Consider the following 19091-nt stretch of genomic DNA (forward strand, 5'->3'; position numbering starts at 1 on the left):
ACTCAAACATCGTCCATGGATCAGTGTCCCAAAGTGCATGGGCAAAGCCCACACAAGATACCTGACTCGAAACGGAGAGAACACTGCAGGGGCATCAGTTCGAAATTAAACAGGCACCTCAGGGGGAGGGGGGCACCTCAGCCGGATGAACGCACAACGCCACTGCTCCACGAGGGGGCTACATGCCCACTGCTGTATCCTGGGGAGTGCAAAGCCACAGTCTCATAAGTCTCTCCAGTGGGTGGTTTGCCCACTGCTCTATCCTGGGGAGTGCAAAGCCACAGTCTCTCAAGTCTTTCCAGTGGGTGGTTTGCCCACTGCTGTATCCTGGGGAGTGCAAAGCCACAGTCTCACAAGTCTCTCCAGTGGGTGGTTTGCCCACTGCTCTATCCTGGGGAGTGCAAAGCCACAGTCTCACAAGTGGATGTCAGTCTCCACTGCTTCTGGAGGGGGCTTGGTGCCCAGAGTGCTTCATCCTGCCAAGGACTGAGGTAGTGGATGCTTTTCTCCACTGGTTCTGGAGGGGGCTTTGTGCCCAGAGTGCTTCATCCTGCGAAGGACTGAGGTAGTGGATGTCTTTCTCAACTGGTTCTGGAGGGGGCTTGGTGCCCAGAGTGCGTCATCCTGCCAAGGACTGAGGTAGTGGATGCTTTTCTCCACTGGTTCTGGAGGGGCTTGGTGCCCAGAGTGCTTCATCCTGCCAAGGACTGAGTTAGTGGATGTCTTTCTCCACTGGTTCTGGAGGGTGCTTGGTACCCCGAGTGCTTCATCCTGCCAAGGACTGAGGAAGTGGATGTCTTTCTCCACTGGTTCTGGAGGGGGCTTGGTGCCCAGAGTGCTTCATCCTGCCAAGGACTGAGGTAGTGGATGCTTTCCTCCAGTGGTTCTGGAGGGGGCTTGGTGCCCAGAGTGCTTCATCCTGCCAAGGACTGAGGTAGTGAATGTCTTTCTCCACTGGTTCTGGAGGGGGCTTGGTGCCCAGAGTGCTTCATCCTGCCAAGGACTGAGGTAGTGGATGCTTTTCTCCACTGGTTCTGGAGGGGGCTTTGTGCCCAGAGTGCTTCAACCTGCTCAGAGGTAGTGGATGCTTTTCTCCACTGGTACTGGAGGGGGCTTTGTGCCCAGAGTGCTTCATCCTTCCAAGGACTGAGGTAGTGGATGTCTTTCTCCACTGGTTCTGAAGGGGCTTGGTGCCCAGAGTGCATCACATGCAGTGTGGCAGGTCCCATTCCCTCACCTGGGTGTGTGTGCCATGAGATTGCCTGGGAACAGGTAGCATGACACGCCATGAAGGCAGAGATACACTCCACCCTGCTGCAACTTCGCCTGGCACCTGCAGATGCAAACAGTGCTGAGAGTCATGCCTCATGAACGCTGGGCAGGGTCCAGGACATCTCCTGCAGCCTCGGATGGCTGCCCACTGGGGATGATTGCCATGTCAGCTGTGGTGGCACTATCTAGGGACATCGCGGGGCTGGCGGCGGGGCTTGCAGGAGTGTCTGTGGCCGAGGTGCTGGTGGTGGTGCATGTGTCTGCACCTGTTGAGTGACACAGCAGGATGTTTCCTGCAGCCTCGGATGGCTGCCCACTGGGAATCATGCTGGGGAATGTTCCTGAGGCAGCAGACGTGCAGGTGGTGGTGCTGGTGGCGGTGCAGGTGGCGGTGCTGGCGGAGGTGCAGATGGCGGTGTCCACCGCCGTACAGGTTGGCGTAGTGGTTGACAGAAGGGGTGACTCTGGTCCCTCAGTCGGAGCCACCATGCCCTTTCCTGACCCGCTCTTCGGCTTGTGTCCCTTCCCCACCTTTGTTGTTGCTGCTGGTGTCTTGCCACTGTCCCCTTTTGGTTTGGAGGAGCCCTTGCTTGCTGGTAGGTGCAGCTTCTACCTCCAGCATGTGGGCACCTTCTTCACCTTGGCAGGAGGCCGAATGGCCTGCTTCTTGGCCTCGCTAGGTGGCACACTGGCAGCCCTGATGGGTGGCGCCCAGGATGAGACCGGAGTCGCTGGCACCACTGTGCTTGGGGATTTGGTGGCTGAGGTGCTGGGCTTGGACCTGAAAAGCCTGGCCCCAGGGGAAGGACGGGGGGGAGGTGTAGGGAAGAGGTCAATGTTAGCCAGGAAAAGTTTCTTAGACACTGGGACGGGAAGATGGAGGGGGTTTGGGAGTGGAGAAAGAGGTAGTGGTTGTAGGAGGTGTACGTTTGCTGAATTTGGGTGAAGGTGCATGGGCCGGAGGCTGTTGTTAGGTGGATGGCTGTTCGGTGGGTGTGTGCCTGCGTTTGTGTACTTTGGGAGGAGGGCTCACAGACACACTGGGAGAGGACACAAGGGAGGTGTGAATGGTAGGGGAGGGTGAGTGCACGTGAATGGTGTGTGGTGATGGACATGCTGGTGATGGAGGTAGAGGCTGAGGATGTAGTGCATGCAGGTGTGAGTGGAGACGAGACAGGGAGGGAGGAGGAGGACGTGGAGTAAGGGGACACAGTGGAGGCAGTGGATGTTGGTGTGTCTGCATGGGTATGGTGCTTGTGTGAGTGCCTGTGGGATGTGTGGTGCTTATGTTTGCCATGTCCACTCTTGTGTGTTGATGAGTGTGCATGCTGGTCTGATGTGTGCTTGGGATAGGTAGAGGTACAGGGGATTGGGTCTGGGTGGAGGACGTTGGCGTGGGGGAGTCTGGACACAGGGACAATAGCTACCATCAGTGCTGAGGCCAGAGCCTGAAATGCTCTCTGTTGGGCCACCTGGCCAGAATGAATGCCCTCCAGGTATGCATTTGTTTGTTGCAAATGCCTCTCAACACCCTGGATGGCATTCAAAATGGTAGATTGCCCAACAGTGAGGGATCTCAGGAGGTCAATAGCCTCCTCACTGAGGGCAGCAGGGCTGCCTGGGGCAGGGCCTGAGTTGCCTAGGGCGAAGGAGATGCCCACCCTCCTGGGTAAGCGGGCACGGGACACACGCTGAGGGGCTGCTGGGAGGGCGGTGCTGGTAGGGGGGGTGGCGGCTGTACCTGTTGATGCGGTGGACACAGAGGTGCCCGCCACCGCAAGGGAGCTCCCATCAGAGGAGGAGTCGCTGTCGCATGCTCCTGTCCCTGTCATGGAGCTCCCCTTGCCCTCCGTCCGACTGGTGCCTTCAGACTCTGTTACTTCACCCTCCAGGGCCATGTGAGATGCAGCTCCCTCCTGCTCCGGTGCCATTGCTCCTCCGCCAGATGATGCTAATGCACACAAGAACAGGGTGACAAAACAAAAAAGGGGAGGAGACAGAAGAGACACATGGTCAGTGCAAGCAACACCACTACCATTGGTGGACACAACACACAGGGAGCAGCCCTATGCACTAAGCCATGCACTAACAGTTCTTAGAAAAATCACCTGCCCATGGGTGGCAATGCCTAAGCCCATTTGCTGCACACCTGAAACCCACAGGAGCCTGAATAGGTGTAGAGGGCTACTACCACTATTGGGGTTGAAGTGCCACAGAGCCTGCCTAACAAGGGACCTACCCTCCCAAATTCGCCCTGGCCTAGGGGAACCCACAGGCCACTTCCCCCACCCAGACACCTCGTAAAGCGCGCAGAGTCAGCTGAATGAGACTGTACTCACCCTCTTGTGGCTGCTGTGATGCTCTCAAGTGCCCATCCAACTCTGGATTTGCCACCAACAGGATCCAGAACATCAGGGGTGTCATGGTGCGACTGGCACCCCTTCCATGTTGGGAGGACATCCCCAGCTGGGCCTCCGCCGTCTTCTTGCTCCAGCGGCGCAGGTCCTCCCATCTTTTCCAGCAGTGGGTGCTCCATCTATGGTAGACCCCCAGGGTCCGCAAGTCCTTGGCGATGGCACGCCAAATACCCTTCTTCTGGTGGGCGCTGACCTAGAGGAAAAGTGAAGTAAGAATGGATGTTACTAGCCCGTACAGTTCTTCTCACGCATTGCCTAAACACCTCCCACCATGGCCCAGACATACATACACACACAATATCCTCATATGCTGGCCTGTCCCCCTTCCCACCCTCTTCCATCCATGACACTCCATACAGTCATGTGCCATCCACCATGCTCACAGTGTACTCACCTGTTTGTCTAGAGGACCGTACAGTTGCGTGTACTGGGGGAGGACCCCATCCACTAGTTTCTCCATCTCCTCCGAAGTGAAGGCTGGGGCCCTTTCCCCAGACGCTGTAGCCATCGTCGCTTCCAGACACAGGTCACACCAGCACTTGCAGTGTAGGTCCTCTCCTGTTGAAGGTCAGGTATCAAGTGAGGGAACAGTTAGAAAATGGTGGCCACGTCTGCGGCGGTGCGTACCGTCACCACCGGCGTACATCGTTATTGGCTCCTGGAACCCATAGGGCCCAATGTGAACCAATGCTAAATTGCGCTGCGGTCTTCGAACGCCTACCGCGACGGTGTACAACGCCAGCGCAGTTACCTCATTTCCCCTTGTCCTACCTTACAGGTCAGGCAGCTGCCATTTCAGGAAATAACTGCGTCACACCTATTTAGACCAGGAATACGTCCAGACAAAGGTACATGGAAAAATTGCAACGTTTTTGTGAAAAACATTGTGATACCTAAGTGTTGTATGACCCTCTGCTCACGTTCTCCTCCATAGGGCACGTCCGCTGGGGCAGGTGATGAGATGGCAGCATCCTCCGGAGTAAAGACCCCTGGTGGACCTGTCGACAATGGAAGAGAGACACGTAATTATCACTTACAGACTTGATCGTGCAACTATCCAGGAACTGTGTGCCCAGTTGGAGCCAGACCTGATTTCAGCTATCCGCCATCCCACAGGAATCCCCCCCTCTAGTGTAGGTCCGGTCTGTACTCCATTTCCTGGCCAGTGGGTCTTTTCAAACAACAATGGCCATGGCATCAGGGATGTCCCAGCCAATGTTCTCTAATGTGTTGTCCAGAGTGTTGTCTGCCTGCTGAAACACATGCGCAGCTACATTGTTTTCCCTCAAGTGGACCATTTACCCACAGTGAAAGGTGACTTTTATGCCCTGGGACATATCCCCAACATCATTGGTGCCATTGTTGGTACACATGTGGCATTTGTCCGCCTTCCCCCGCAGGAATGAACAGGTGTACAGAAACCGGAAAAGCTACCATTCTACGAATGTGCAGATGGTGTGTTTGGCAGACCAGTACATCTCCCATGTGAATGCCAAGTATCCAGGCTCAGGGCATGACGCTTACATGTTGAGAAATTGCAGCATCCCTTATGTGATGGGGCAACTCCAGAGCCATGTGTGTGCCTAATAGGTGAGCCTAAAGCCCCCACACAGTTCCATTTGCTGTCTGGGTATGAGAGATTCCCTAATGTTTGGAGGATGACTAACTGTTGTCCCTCAATATTTGCAGGTGACTCTGGTTACCCCAACCTGTCATGGCTACTAACCCCAGTGAGGAATCCCAGGACAAGGGCAGAGGAACGCTACAATGAGGCACATGGGCAAACTAGGAGGATTATAGAGCGCACCTTTGGCCTCTTACAGGTGGAGCCCTATACTACTCACCGAAGAAGGTGTGCCAGATAATCGTGGCCTGCTGTATGTTGCACAACCTGTCTTTCCGACGCCAGGTGCCTTTTCTGCAGGAGGATGGGCCTGATGTTGGTCTTGTGGCAGCTGTGGAGCCTGTAGACAATGAAGAAGAGGAGACAGAAGAAAAAGATGTAGACAACCAACACAACATCATCATGCAATACTTCCAGTGAGACACAGGTAAGAAGATGGAACTGCTTCCCACATCTCATACTATTGTAGGAGCTAGCATAAGTCTGCCTTTTTCACTCTGTGTATGGACCCTGACTTGTCACTTTGGCTTTCCATTTCACAGATCTGGGTCCCAATTTGTGCCCTCTGCTATGTTTACTGCTGGCCTACAGCTGTGTAACATTGGTATGTGAACAAGTACAATGACCTTGCTATATTCCAGAGATGTTGCAATTACACATTTGTGAAAGCACAGACTGACTCCAGATTGTTTTGTGATTCAAGGGTGTTTATTTCTGTGCAAATAAGTAGTGGGTGTGTGAAATGGGCTGGGGTGATGGTGGAGGAATGTCCATGGCAGAGTCCAGTCTATTTGTATCACAGGTGCATTGTCCAATGGGGCATAGGAAGTGGAGCAATGGCAGTTTAAGGTGGACAGGATGACAAAGTGGGACAGAAGGGTGACATTCAGGAGGGTCTTATTTCCTGGAGGGGCTCTTGGCAATGTTTTCTGTCTTGTTCCTGAATCTCAGGGACCATTTGCGGGGTGGTTCTCCTTCTGCAGGGGGTGGGGTGTTGGTGGCCTGTTGGTCCTGTGGCGGTGTCTCCTGTCCACTAGCGCCAGTGGAGGTGGGGGGCTGTTCATCGTCCAGGCTAGTGTCAGGGGCCCATTGGTGTGCCACTGTGTCCTTCATGGTGTTGACAAGGTCTGCCAGCACCCCTGCTATGGTGACCAGGGTGGTGTTAATGGACTTCAAGTCCTCCCTGATTCCACGGTAGTGCTCCTCCTGCAGCCGCTGGGTCTCCTGAAACTTGTCCAGTACCGTGCCCATGGTCTCCTGGGAATGGTGGTTTGCTCCCATGATGTTGGAGAGTGCCTTCTGGAGAGTGGGTTCCCTGGGCCTGTCCTCCCCCTGTCGCACAGCATTCCTCCCAGCTTCCCTGTTATCCTGTGCCTCTGTCCCCTGAACCGTGTGCCCACTGCCACTGGCCCCAGGTCCCTGACTGTCTTGGGTTGGTGGGTTTGCCTGGGTTCCCTGTAGTGGTGGGCACACTGCTGATTGACGTGTCCTGGGGACAGAGGGATGGGCCCGCTGGGTGGGTGCTGTGCTGGTGTTTCCTGAGGGGGGAGGCTCTGTGGTGGTTTGGGACTGTGTCAGGGGAACCGACTATCCCGAGGTCACTGATGGGCCGGGCTGGTCATCTTGATCCAGGCGTGCAGAGCTGCTGTCATCACTGTGGGCCTCTTCTGTGGGTTGACTGTATATGTCTGGCACCTCCTGTCCGGTGACGGTAGGTATGGGTCCTGTTGGGGTGTAAATGCATAATTTTAGGATATGTGTGTGCCATCTTGTGCATTGGGTGCGGTACCCTCTACTCCTGTGCTTGCATAATTGTGTTTGCCTTTTGTGATAGTTGTTTTGGGGTCTGTGTGGGTATCTGTACTGGACATGCTTTGGTGACAGTGGTCCATGCATAGGTGTTGCATGCAGGACCTTGGTACTGAGATGTGTGGGTTGTGATAGTGGGATATATGGAGTTGATAGTATGATGGGGTGAGGGTAAGAGTGGGAGTATGTGATGGCATGCAGGGGGGTCTGGGGGGATGTAGTAGTAAAGATATGACTTACCAGAGTCCAGTCCTCCTGCTACTCCTGCGAGGCTCTCCGGATGCATGATCGCCAAGACTTGCTCCTCCCATGTTGTTAGTTGTGGGGGAGGAGGTGGGGGTCCACCGCCAGTCCTCTGTACAGCAATCTGGTGTCTGGATACAGCGGAACGTACCTTCCCCCGTAGGTCGTTCCACCTCTTCCTGATGTCATCCCGTGTTCTTGGATGCTGTCCCACTGCGTTGACCCTGTCAACAATTCTCCGCCATAGCTCCATCTTCCATGCAATAGATGTCTGCTGCACCTGTGATCCGAATAGCTGTGGCTCTACCCGGATGATTTCCTCCACCATGACCCTGAGCTCCTCCTCAGAAAACCTGGGATGTCTTTGAGGTGCCAGATGTGGTGTGGGTGATGTGTGAGCTGCTGTCTGTTGTGATGTGTGAGGGAATGTGTTGGTGTGTGTTGTTTGAGGTGCGTGGATGTTGTATAAGTGATGGTGTTGTGTGTCTGTGGATGCTGGTGTTGTGTTAGCTAATCTCTCGCTCTCTGGCCTTCTTTCAAATTTTTGGTTGTAAGGGTTTGTGGGTGATGAGGGTGTGCTTTATATTGGATTGGGTTTGTGGGTGTGGTGTGTGTATGTGTATCAGGTTTGTGTATTTCAAATTGTCCAATGTAGTTGTGTTTTGTAAATGTGTGTGTATTTTGAGCGCGGCGGTGTGTACCGCCAATGGATTACCGCGGTTGAAAGACCGCCGCGTTGATTCGTGGGTCGTGATAGTGTGGGCGTATTCTTGTTGGCGTGATGGTGTGGCTTTTGGTATCGCCAGTTTATCACTGACCTTTGGTGTGGCTGACTTGTGTGGGTGTCTGTATTGTGGCGGATTCCAAGCTGTCGGACGTAATACCTGTAGCGAAATTCCGCCGCCGCAACGGTATGTTGGCGGTCTTCAGCACGGCAGAAAGTGGGATTTACCGCCATGGTTGTAATGAGGGCCAAAGTGCCTCCACTGAAATTGCACTACTGCCAGAAGGTAGTGAAGTATTTGGGTCACCAAATTGAGAAGGGGTTGAGGAGAATATACAGAGAGAGGATTACAATGATACTGCAGATAAGATGTCAGGATGTTTTTGGGACTGTTGGGCTATTGTCACCAATGGATCCTGAATTTTTCTGAATTTTCAAAACCATTGCAGAAGTTGACTCATAAGGATGTCACCGATCCCATAGTGCTAAACCAGGATGAAATGAGAGCGTTCACTGAGTTGAGAGAGAGTTTGTGCATAGCTCCAGCGTTGGGTATGCCTGACTACCCGAAGCCTTGTTTTGTCATGAGCGTGATGCATGTTCATTGTCTGTCTTGACTCAGGTCAATGGAGGTGCTCATTGCCCAGTAGCATATTTTTCAGCTACCTTGGACCCAGTTTCAGCAGCCTGACCAGGTTGTTTGCGTGCAGTCGTCGCAGTTGGTCAGAGTCTTTCACAGTGTGAAGGTGTGGTGATGGGATATCCGCTGATTGTAATGGTCCCTCACTAGTTGGAGATTTTACTGACAAGGACAAAAACCCAATACTTGACTGGTGCTAGGTTAACTAGGCATGAGACGAGTATTTTGGGATCACCAAACATGACACTGAAAAGATGTACAGTGCTGAACCCGGCAACTTTACTTCCAATTATACTACTGAAATTGAAAAAGATGAAAATGTGGAACATGATTGTCTCGAAGTAACTGAGTTGTGCACAAAACCGAGACCTGACATTAGAGATCCCTAATTGGAAGAAAATGACCAAATTGTTTTTATTGATGGTTCTTGTCTGAGAGACAACACAGGGACATCGAGAGCAGGATATGCTGTGTGCACAGTTACAGGTACCTTAGAAGCTTCCTGGCTTTGAGGAGTGTATTCTGCTCAGGTAGCGGAATTGGCCGCTCTTACTAGAGCGTGCCATGTTTCTGCTCGATTGAGTGTCACTATCTATACGGATAGTCAATATGGATTTGAAATAGTTAATAATTTTGGTCAATTATGGTCGCAGAGAGGTTTGCTGACCTCTACTGGATCACCATTGAGAAAAGGTGAGAGAATAAAGGAGTTGCTATATGTGATTCAAATACCTGAAGAAATAGCTGTGGTAAAATGCAGTGCACATTTAAAGTCACAGTACTATGTGTCATTGGGAAATGGATATGCAGATCGAGTCGCAAGGTTTTGCACATTGAACTGTATATCGATCAAAGACAAGTGGGAATTGTTACCTGAAGAAGACACAATGGGGGTCATTCTGACCTCGGCGGTAAAAGGCTCTTACCGCCGGTCAGAAGTCCGCCATTCTACCGCCGCGGCCGCGGTAAACCGCCACGGTCATTCTGACCCACAACTGCCAAGCCGGCAAAAACCCGACATCCACGGAAGGCCGCCTCATCAGCGGGCAGCGATAAACTGGAGATGACCTAACCTCCACTGCCACGCCAACACAAACACGCCCATGCCATTACGACCCACGAATCCACGCGGCGGTCATTCAACCGCGGTATTCCATTGGCGGTACACACCGCTGCGGTCAAAATATACACCCAGCTCCAAAACACAGCCACATTGGACAATTTGAAATACACACACCTGATACACATACAAACACCACCCCCACACATCCAAGCAACTATAAAACACACATCCACATCACCCACAAACCCCCACTAGTTGGAAATCGGAGAGAAGGCGATAGAGAGAGAGAGAGCGAGCACAGCAATCGAAAACCCCAACACACACAGGAACCCAACATCATCAACCACACCACATCTACGCACACATCACCACACACCACCACTCACATCACCACAAACACCACCCCACACCTCATCCACACCACCCCATGGCACCCCAAAGACACCCCAGGTTTTCGGACCAAGAACTCAGGGTCATGGTGGAGGAAATTATAAGGGTAGAGCGCCAGCTCTTCGGCACACAGGTGCAACACACCACAATAGCCAGGAAGGCGGAGCTATGGCAGAGGATCGTCGACAGGGTCAACGCTGTGGGACAGCATCCCAGAAACCGGGAAGACATCCGAAAGCGCTGGAACGACCTACGGGGGAAGGTACGGTCGATGGTCTCAAGACACAACATCGCTGTGCAGAAGACTGGCGGCAGACCACCACCCACTCCTCCCGAATTCACAGCATGGGAGCAAGAGGTCTTGAACATCCTGCATCCTGCGGGCCTCGCTGGAGTAGGCGGAGGAATGGACTCTGGTAAGTCTAGTCTGAACTACTCCCCCCCCCACCACCACCAGCATGCCAACCCACACCCCACCCTCACCCCCAACCCCCCAGCACACATCCTCCCTGCCAATGTCTCACCAGCGCAACCCACCCAACCCAAAACCAAACCCTGAATGCCAACACAAACCATGGACACCCATCACCTATGCATGACCACTGCACATACCCATCCCCCCCACAAACCACCCTCACAACTCCTGCCACAAGGGAATGCCAGCACTGGGGGACAAGGGCACCCAAAAATCGCACGCCATGGAACACACAGAAGCAATAACCATACTCTTTCACCCCTGCAGGGCCCGAACGCCAACACACCGGCCAGGAGGGTCCAGATATGTCCATTCCACACCCAGAACAGGCCCCCAGTGAGGACAGCAGTTCTGTCGACCTAGAACCTGATGACCAGCCCGGACCATCGGGGACCTCTGGACAGTCGGTTCCCCACACACAGACACAGGCCACAGCAGACCTAACCCCCTCTGGGAATATCAGCACAGCTCCCACCCAGCGGGCCCATGCCTCTGTCTCCAGGACAGGTCAATCAGCGGTGTGTCCACCACTACAGGGCACCCAGGCTGACCCAACACCCCAACAACAACAGGGACCTGGGGGCAGTGGTAGTGGGCACACCGTTCAGGGGACAGAGGCCCGGGGAAACAGGGCAACTGGGAGGGCTGCAGTGCGACAGGGGGGGGAGGACAGGCCCAGGGAACCGACTCTCCAAGAGGCCCTCACCACCATCATGGGAGCATACCACCGCTCCCAGGAGACGATGGCGACGGTACTGGCCAGTTTCCAGGAGATCCAGGCACAGCAGGAGGAACGGTACATGGGGTACAGAGAGGAGCTCAGGAACATCGTCCTGGCCCTGAACCTAATAGTCACCACATTGCGGGACAATGTGGGACCCCAAAGGGCCCCTGTCACCAGCCCGGACCAGGAACAGCCTACCACCTCCGCCGGCGCTAGTGGACAGGAGGCCCCCACACAACGACGGGCCACCAGAACCCCACCTCCTGCTGAAGATCAACCACCCCGCAAGAGGAGCCTGAGATCACAAAGGAAGACAGAGTAGGATGCCAAGACCCCCGCCAGCATAAGATACCCCCGGATGTCATTCCACTGTCCCACATTTTCACCCTGTCCAACCTTGAACTGCCCCTGCTCCATCCTTCCACAGGCATATGGACAATGCACCTGTGCGACCGAGAACTGGACTCTGCCATGGACATTACTCCACCCCCACCCATCACCGTTTTACTATCATTGACCTATATGTAGCACTTTAAATTAAACACTAATTGCACTTAAAACACTCAGGAGTCTGCTTGTATTCTTAACAAATGTATTACACATAACGGTTCATAAATGTTCAGTTACATTGGGATGACAACATACCAATGTCAATGTGCTTTACTCCATGGGCGAACAAACCAGAAGTCACGCAGTGGGTCATACAGCTCTGAAAAGGGAAGGGAAAGTCACAATTCAATTGAAAGGAACTGGGGGGAAACACAGAAAGTAGAGATGCAGGATGCCAGAGGTAAATGTAAAATGGCGTGGGGGATTCTTACCTGGGTGCTACTGAAAATACTGTTGTATGACTGTGTCCCTGTTGTCCGTGTCGTCCCCGTCGTCTTCCTCCTCTTCACTCTCCACAGGCTCCACAGCTGCTACAACACCACCATCTGGACCATCCTCCTGCAGAAAAGGCACCTGGCGTCGCAATGCAAGATTGTGAAGCATACAGCAGGCCACGATGATCTGGCACAACTTCTTGGGTGAGTACATTAGGGATCCCCCTGTCATATGCAGGCACCTAAACCTGGCCTTCAGGAGGCCGAAGGTCCTTTCTATGATCCTCCTAGATCGCCCATGGGCCTCATTGTACCGTTCCTCTGCCCTGGTCCGGGGATTCCTCACTGGGGTCAGTAGCCACGGCAGGTTGGGGTAACCAGAGTCACCTATTAGCCACACACGGTGTCTCTGTAGCTGTTCCATCACATAAGGGATGCTGCTATTTCGCATAACATACGCGTCATGCACTGACCCAGGGAACTTGGCATTTACATGGGAGATGTACTGGTCAGCCAAACAGACCACCTGGACATTCATCGAATGGTAACTTTTCCTGTTTCTGTACACCTACTCATCGTCTTTTGGGGGTACTAAGGCCACATGGGTCCCATCAATGGCACCAATGATGTTGGGGATATGTCCAAGGGCATAGAAGTCACCCTTCACAGTGGCCAAATCACCCTCCTCAGGGAAAATAATGTCGCTCCGCATGTATTTCGTCAGGGCAGACAACACTCTGGACAAAATCTTGGAAAACATAGGCTGAGACATCCCTGATGACATGGCCACTGTTGTCTGAAAAGACCCACTTGCCAAAAAATGGAGGACTGACAGAACCTGCACCAGAGGGGGAATTCCTGTGGGTTGGCAGATGGGGGACATCAGTGCTGGCTCCAGCTGGGCACACAGTTCATGTATAGTGGCTCGGTCAAGTCGGTATCGAAGTATTATATGACGTTCCTCCATTGTCGACAGGTCCACCAGCGGTCGGTACACGGGAGGATTCATCCTTCTCCTCGCAAGTCCCAGCGGACGGTACCTAGGAAGGACAACATGGAGTACAGAGTCAAGCAACCCACAGGTACGTAACTACAGCTTGCACAGTACACGATTCTCAATGCATTGAATGGCTTGTATGAGTGGCAATGCAAGGCCTAGGCCTGTGTGACGCAGTAGAAATTAAGCCATGTGGGCCCTTGAAATGGCGGCTGCCTGACCTGAGAAGTGTGACAGTGGGATGTGAGGTCAATGCGCTGGCGTGACACACCGTGGCGGTAGGCAGTCGAAGACCGCGGCGCCAAGCCGCATTGGTTAACATCGAACCCTATGGGTTTCACGAGCCGATGACTAGGTGCGCCGGCGGTCGCGGAACGCACCGTGGTGGTACGCACCGCCGCGGGCATGACCGCCATTTTCTATCTGGTTAATCACTCGAGACCTGATCATCCACAGGAGAGGACCTATACTGCAAGTGCTGCTGTGACCTCGGTCTGGGAGATGCAATGGCTGCTGCGACTGGGGAAAGGGCCCCTGCCTTCACTAAAGAGTTGGAGAAACTTGTCGATGGGGTCCTGCCCCAGTATGCGCGACTCTACGGTCCTCCAGACCAACAGGTGAGTACACTGTGTGCACGTTGAATGGGCTATGCCTGGGTTGTGTATGGTGGATGTAAGATGGTGGGGTGGGGAGACAATGACGAGTGCATGGGGAGGGGAGGGGGGGCCAATCGCATCTGTCATGCGGAAAATTGATGATATTTCAATTTCCACCCTGTACATGTCAAATAGGTCAGCGCCCATCAGAAAGTCGACATTTGGCGTGCCATCGCCAAGGAAGTCCGGAACCTGGGGGTCCACAACAGACGGGGCACCCACTGCCGCAAGAGGTGGGAGGACATCCGCCGCGGGACCAGGAAGACCGCCGAGTCACTGCTGGGGATGGCCTCCCAACCTAGGAGGGGTGCCAGTCGTACCCTGACCCCCCTGATGTCCCGGATCCTGGCGGTGCCTACCCCAATTTGGATGGGCGCGTGAGGACATCACAGCAGACACAAGGGGGTGAGTAGCAGCACATTCAGCTATCTTTACGTGCAGTGGAGGTGCCTGGGTGGGGGAAGAGCGCTGTGGGTGACATTAGGCCAGGGCGCTTTCAGTAGTGCAGTCCTCTCCTTTAGATATGTCCCTGTGCCCCCGCCCACCACCTCTGTAGGGTGACAAGTACAGCTATCCATCGTCCTGCATCACCCATGTGCGCGTTTGTTGTCCCTAGACCTGTTGGCCTAGTCACAAGTACTGAGTAGTGTACCCCGATTGCGCGGCTTAGTGCATGAGGCTACTGTGTCTGTCCTCTCCTCCAACGGTGTTGACAATGCATGCACTCAACCTGTTTTTATGTCTCCCCCCACCCTTTTTCTTTATCTTCTTGTGCATGTGTGCATTAGCATCATCAGGTGGAGGAGAATTGGCACCGGAGCACGAGGGAGCTGCAACTCACAAGGCCCCGGTGGGCCATGGCACAGACACCGAGGCACCAGTGATACGGAGGGCGAGGGGAGCTTCACAACGGGGAGCCGTGGTGACACCAGCGACACCGACACGTCCTCGGATGGGAGCTCCCTAGCGGTGGCGGCAACATCCGTGCCCCCCGCCTCTACAGGTACAGCCGCCACCCAGCGCACCAGCTCCGCCCTCCCAGCAGCCCCTCCGCCTTCGCTCCGTGCCCGCTCACCCAAGAAGGCAGGCGTCTCCTTTGCCCCAGGCACCTCAGGCCCTGCCCCTGTTACCCCTGCTGCCCTCAGTGAGGAGGTCATTGACCTCCTACAGACCATCATTGTTGGGCAGTCTACCCTTTTGAATGCCATCCAGGGGGTAGAGAGGGAGGTGCATCGTAGCAATGCATACCTGGAGGGCATTCATTCGGGTCAGGCTGCCCATCAACGATCGTTCAATGCTCTGGCCTCAGCACTGACACGAGCCATTGTCCCTGTTTCCAGCCTCCCTCTTCTAACTGCCTCCAGCCTGTCTCTGTCTCCTGTTCCTCTGCCTATCCCACCCACACCATCAGACTAGCCTGCACACACCTCAACACCCAAGGGCAGCTCATCCAGACATAAACACCACAGATCACACAAACATTCACCCAAGCAACACCCAGATGCAGACATGCCAACAGCCACTACCACCTCTGTGTCCCCCACCTCCTCGTCTCCCTCCTCCCTCCCTGTGACGTCTCTACTCACACCTGCATGCACACCACCAACAGCCAGTACTTCCATCACCAGCACACCCTCCAGTACAGTCCTCACACGTGCAGTCACCACCCCCACTGCCATTTACACGTCCCCTGTGTCCTCTCCCACTGTGTCTGTCACCCCCTCTTCCAAGACACACAAACGCAGGCAGCCACCCACCCAACAGCCAACCACCTCACGACAGCCTCCAGCCCATGCACCTTCACCCAAGGACAGCACACCTGACTCTCCTACAACCACCTCCTCTTCCTCCACTCCCATAACCACTACACTTACCCTTTACCCTGGTCCTAAAAAACTTTACCTCTCCAATCTTGACCTCTTTCCCTCACCTGACCCCCCCCTTCCATCTGCTAGGAGTCCCAAGAGCACCTCAGCCACCACCAGCCTGGCTTCAAGGGTCACTGTAGTGCATGGATTTTGGAGTCCCCCCTTTGCCAGCAGTGATACATCGGTCAGCAGCAAGGGGACAGCCAGCCCCCCCCCCTGGAAAGAGGACCCGTAAAGTAAGGGGCCGCCGCGGGACGACTGACACGGCTGCCCCCAAGGACCAAAGTTCTGCCACTTCACCTGCCACAACATCCAGGGGAGGCAAGGCCCAGAGAGCCACATCGAAGGAGGGCAAGTGCAGCAGGGCGGGGAAGTCAGCCAGCAGGAGCGCGGACCAGGAGGGCCCCACAAGCCCCATCCCGGGTGTGAGGGAGGACACCCAAGGGCCCAGGACACCGTCACCGAAGGGTCCAGCAACTGCACGGTCGGAGGGCGACTGAGCAGGGAGTCGTGGCCAGGTCTGACTCCCTTGACTTACAGAACAAGCACCGCTGAACAGGGCCCCGCCGTCCAGAAAGGCACCGCTGAACAGGGCCCCGCCGGGAGGAGCACCGCTGAACAGGGCACCGCCGGGAGGAGCACCGCTGAACAGGGCACCGCCGGGAGGAGCACCGCTGAACAGGGGCCCGCCGTCCAGAAAGGCACCGCTGAACAGGGCGCCGCCGTCCAGAAAGGCACCGCTGAACAGGGCCCCGCCGTGCAGAAAGGCACCGCTGAACAGGGCCCCGCCGCGCAGAACGGCACCGCTGAACAGGGCCCCGCCGGGAGGAGCACCGCTGAACAGGGCCCCGCCGTCCAGAAAGGCACCGCTGAACAGGGCCCCGCCGTCCAGAAAGGCACCGCTGAACAGGGCCCCGCCGTGCAGAAAGGCACCGCTGAACAGGGACCCGCCGTGCAGAAAGGCACCGCTGAACAGGGCCCCGCCGGGAGGAGCACCGCTGAACAGGGCCCCGCCGTGCAGAAAGGCACCGCTGAACAGGGCCCCGCCGTGCAGAAAGGCACCGCTGAACAGGGCCCCGCCGTGCAGAAAGGCACCGCTGAACAGGGCCCCGCCGGGAGGAGCACCGCTGAACAGGGCACCGCCGGGAGGAGCACCGCTGAACAGGGGCACTTCATCTCAAGCACCGCTCCGCTGGGCCCTTCATCTCAAGCACTGCTCCGCTGGGCCCCGCCGTCTCAAGCACCGCTCCGCTGGGCCCTTCATCTCAAGCACCGCTCCGCTGGGCCCTTCATCTGAAGCACCGCTCCGCTGGGCCCTTCATCTCAAGCACCGCTCCGCTGGGCCCCGCCGTCTCAAGCACCGCTCCGCTCGGCCCTTCATCTCAAGCACCGCTCCGCTGGGCCCTTCATCTCAAGCACCGCTCCGCTGGGCCCCGCCGTCTCAAGCACCGCTCCGCTGGGCCCTTCATCTCAAGCACCGCTCCGCTGGGCCCTTCCTGTCAGGCATCGCTCCGCTGGGCCCTTCATCTCAAGCACCGCTCCGCTGGGCCCTTCATCTCAAGCACCGCTCCGCTGGGCCCTTCATCTCAAGCACCGCTCCGCTGGGCCCTGCCGTCTCAAGCACCGCTCCGCTGGGCCCCGCCGTCTCAAGCACCGCTGGCCCAATGACAGTGCCGTTTCGGGGTCGTGCTACTGTTCATGCTGCACTCGGGCCACCCTGCCTCCTCCATTGCCTGTGGAGACTGTTATCCACTTGATAGACTGTGGCTTTGCACTCCCCAGGATATGACAGTGGGCAAGCCACTCACTGTAGAGACTTGAGAGACTGAGGCTTTGCACTCCCCAGGATTGAACAGTGGGCATGGTGGCCCCTTCTTGGATCTGGCGTCGTGGACTCATGTGGCTGTGGTGCCCCCCCTTCCCTTCCCCCTGAGGTGCCTGTAGTTTTATCATCTGATGCCCCTGCAGTGTTCTCTCCAACGGACTCAGGTCTCCTGTGTGGGCTTTGCCCATGTGTTGATACACTTTGGCCCACGGAGAGTTGAAATTTGTGCTGGACTTATTGCCTCTATTTATCGGTTACGCAATGTTTACACTTGGATTTTTTTTAATCATTTTCCTATTTTACCATGACTTCAATGAACCTATTTTATACATAAATTTATTTTCGCACTTTAATTATATCTTTTCGTTACTCCGGGGGGTTTGGGTGGGGTCACTTTGACTTGGTGCTCTGCATTGGTGGGTAGATAGTTGGGGGGTGGGTGTGATGCGTATGTGTGTGCCCGTAACCCTTCCTCCTCCCCCCCTCCCCTGTGTCGTAGATGCGGTACTCACCGTTGTCGTCTGCGCCGGAGTTCGTACTCGTGGTAGATGAGCAGGTAGACGAGAGCAGGTAGGATGTTCAATTCGGGCTCCATGCTGTCCTCCGTCCTCGTGGAGTGTATAGAGGTGAGCGTTTTCCCGTTCGTAGTCTGTTTCCGCCGTGTTTTTATCGGCGGGGCTCCCGCCCCGGAAAAGGTGGCGGATTGGTGAGTTGTGATAGGGTGGGCGGTACATTGTCTGCCGCCTGCCTGTTGGCGGTGACCGCCGCGCTGTTTGTGTGTCCCGCCGTGGCGGTCTGAGTGTTAAAGTGGCGGGCTCTGTTGGCGGTTTCCGCCAGGGTCAGAATTCCATTTTTTGGACCGCCAGCCTGTTGGCGGGTTGGCCGCCGCTTTAACACTGACCGCCAGGGTCAGAATGACCCCCAATATGTACGAGTTATGCATTAAAAGTGGTTGACACTTTGGAAGAGTTAAAATCTTTGCAGAGTAACGATGACAAGGAGGAGAAATGTTCATGGAGTAAAATGAAATGTGTTCAAAGACAAGATGAATTATGGGTTTCTGAGGGGGGTCTATTGGTTTTGCCAAATAGCCTGTTGTCCCAGATGGCAAGTTACTATCATGGGTAGGCACACATTTGGAGGGATGCCACGGTTCGTCTGTTCAAAATTGATTGGTTGAACCCCAAGTTTAGACAAGCAGCTGAAGCAGTATGCCATCGCTGTGTCACGTGTCAGTAATTAAATGCGGGAAAAGGGACAGAGGTTAATTTGAGCCACATTGGAAAAACAGGAGGTCCATTCAGCAGAATGCAATTGGATTTTGTTGAGATGCCTGTGTGTGGAGGTTTTAGATATGTGTTGGTGATTGTTTGCATCTTTAGTCACTGGATTGAATCGTACCCTACACAGAGAAATGATAGTCTCACAGTTGCGAAACTGCTGCTTAGGGAACTGATACCACACTTCAGGTTTCGGATCTCTTTAGAATCAGATAGGAAAGTAACTTCAACAATGAAGTGATTAAACTACTATGTGCAAC

This window comes from Pleurodeles waltl, chromosome 11, assembly GCF_031143425.1.
Source record: "Pleurodeles waltl isolate 20211129_DDA chromosome 11, aPleWal1.hap1.20221129, whole genome shotgun sequence".
Lineage (NCBI taxonomy): Eukaryota > Metazoa > Chordata > Amphibia > Caudata > Salamandridae > Pleurodeles > Pleurodeles waltl.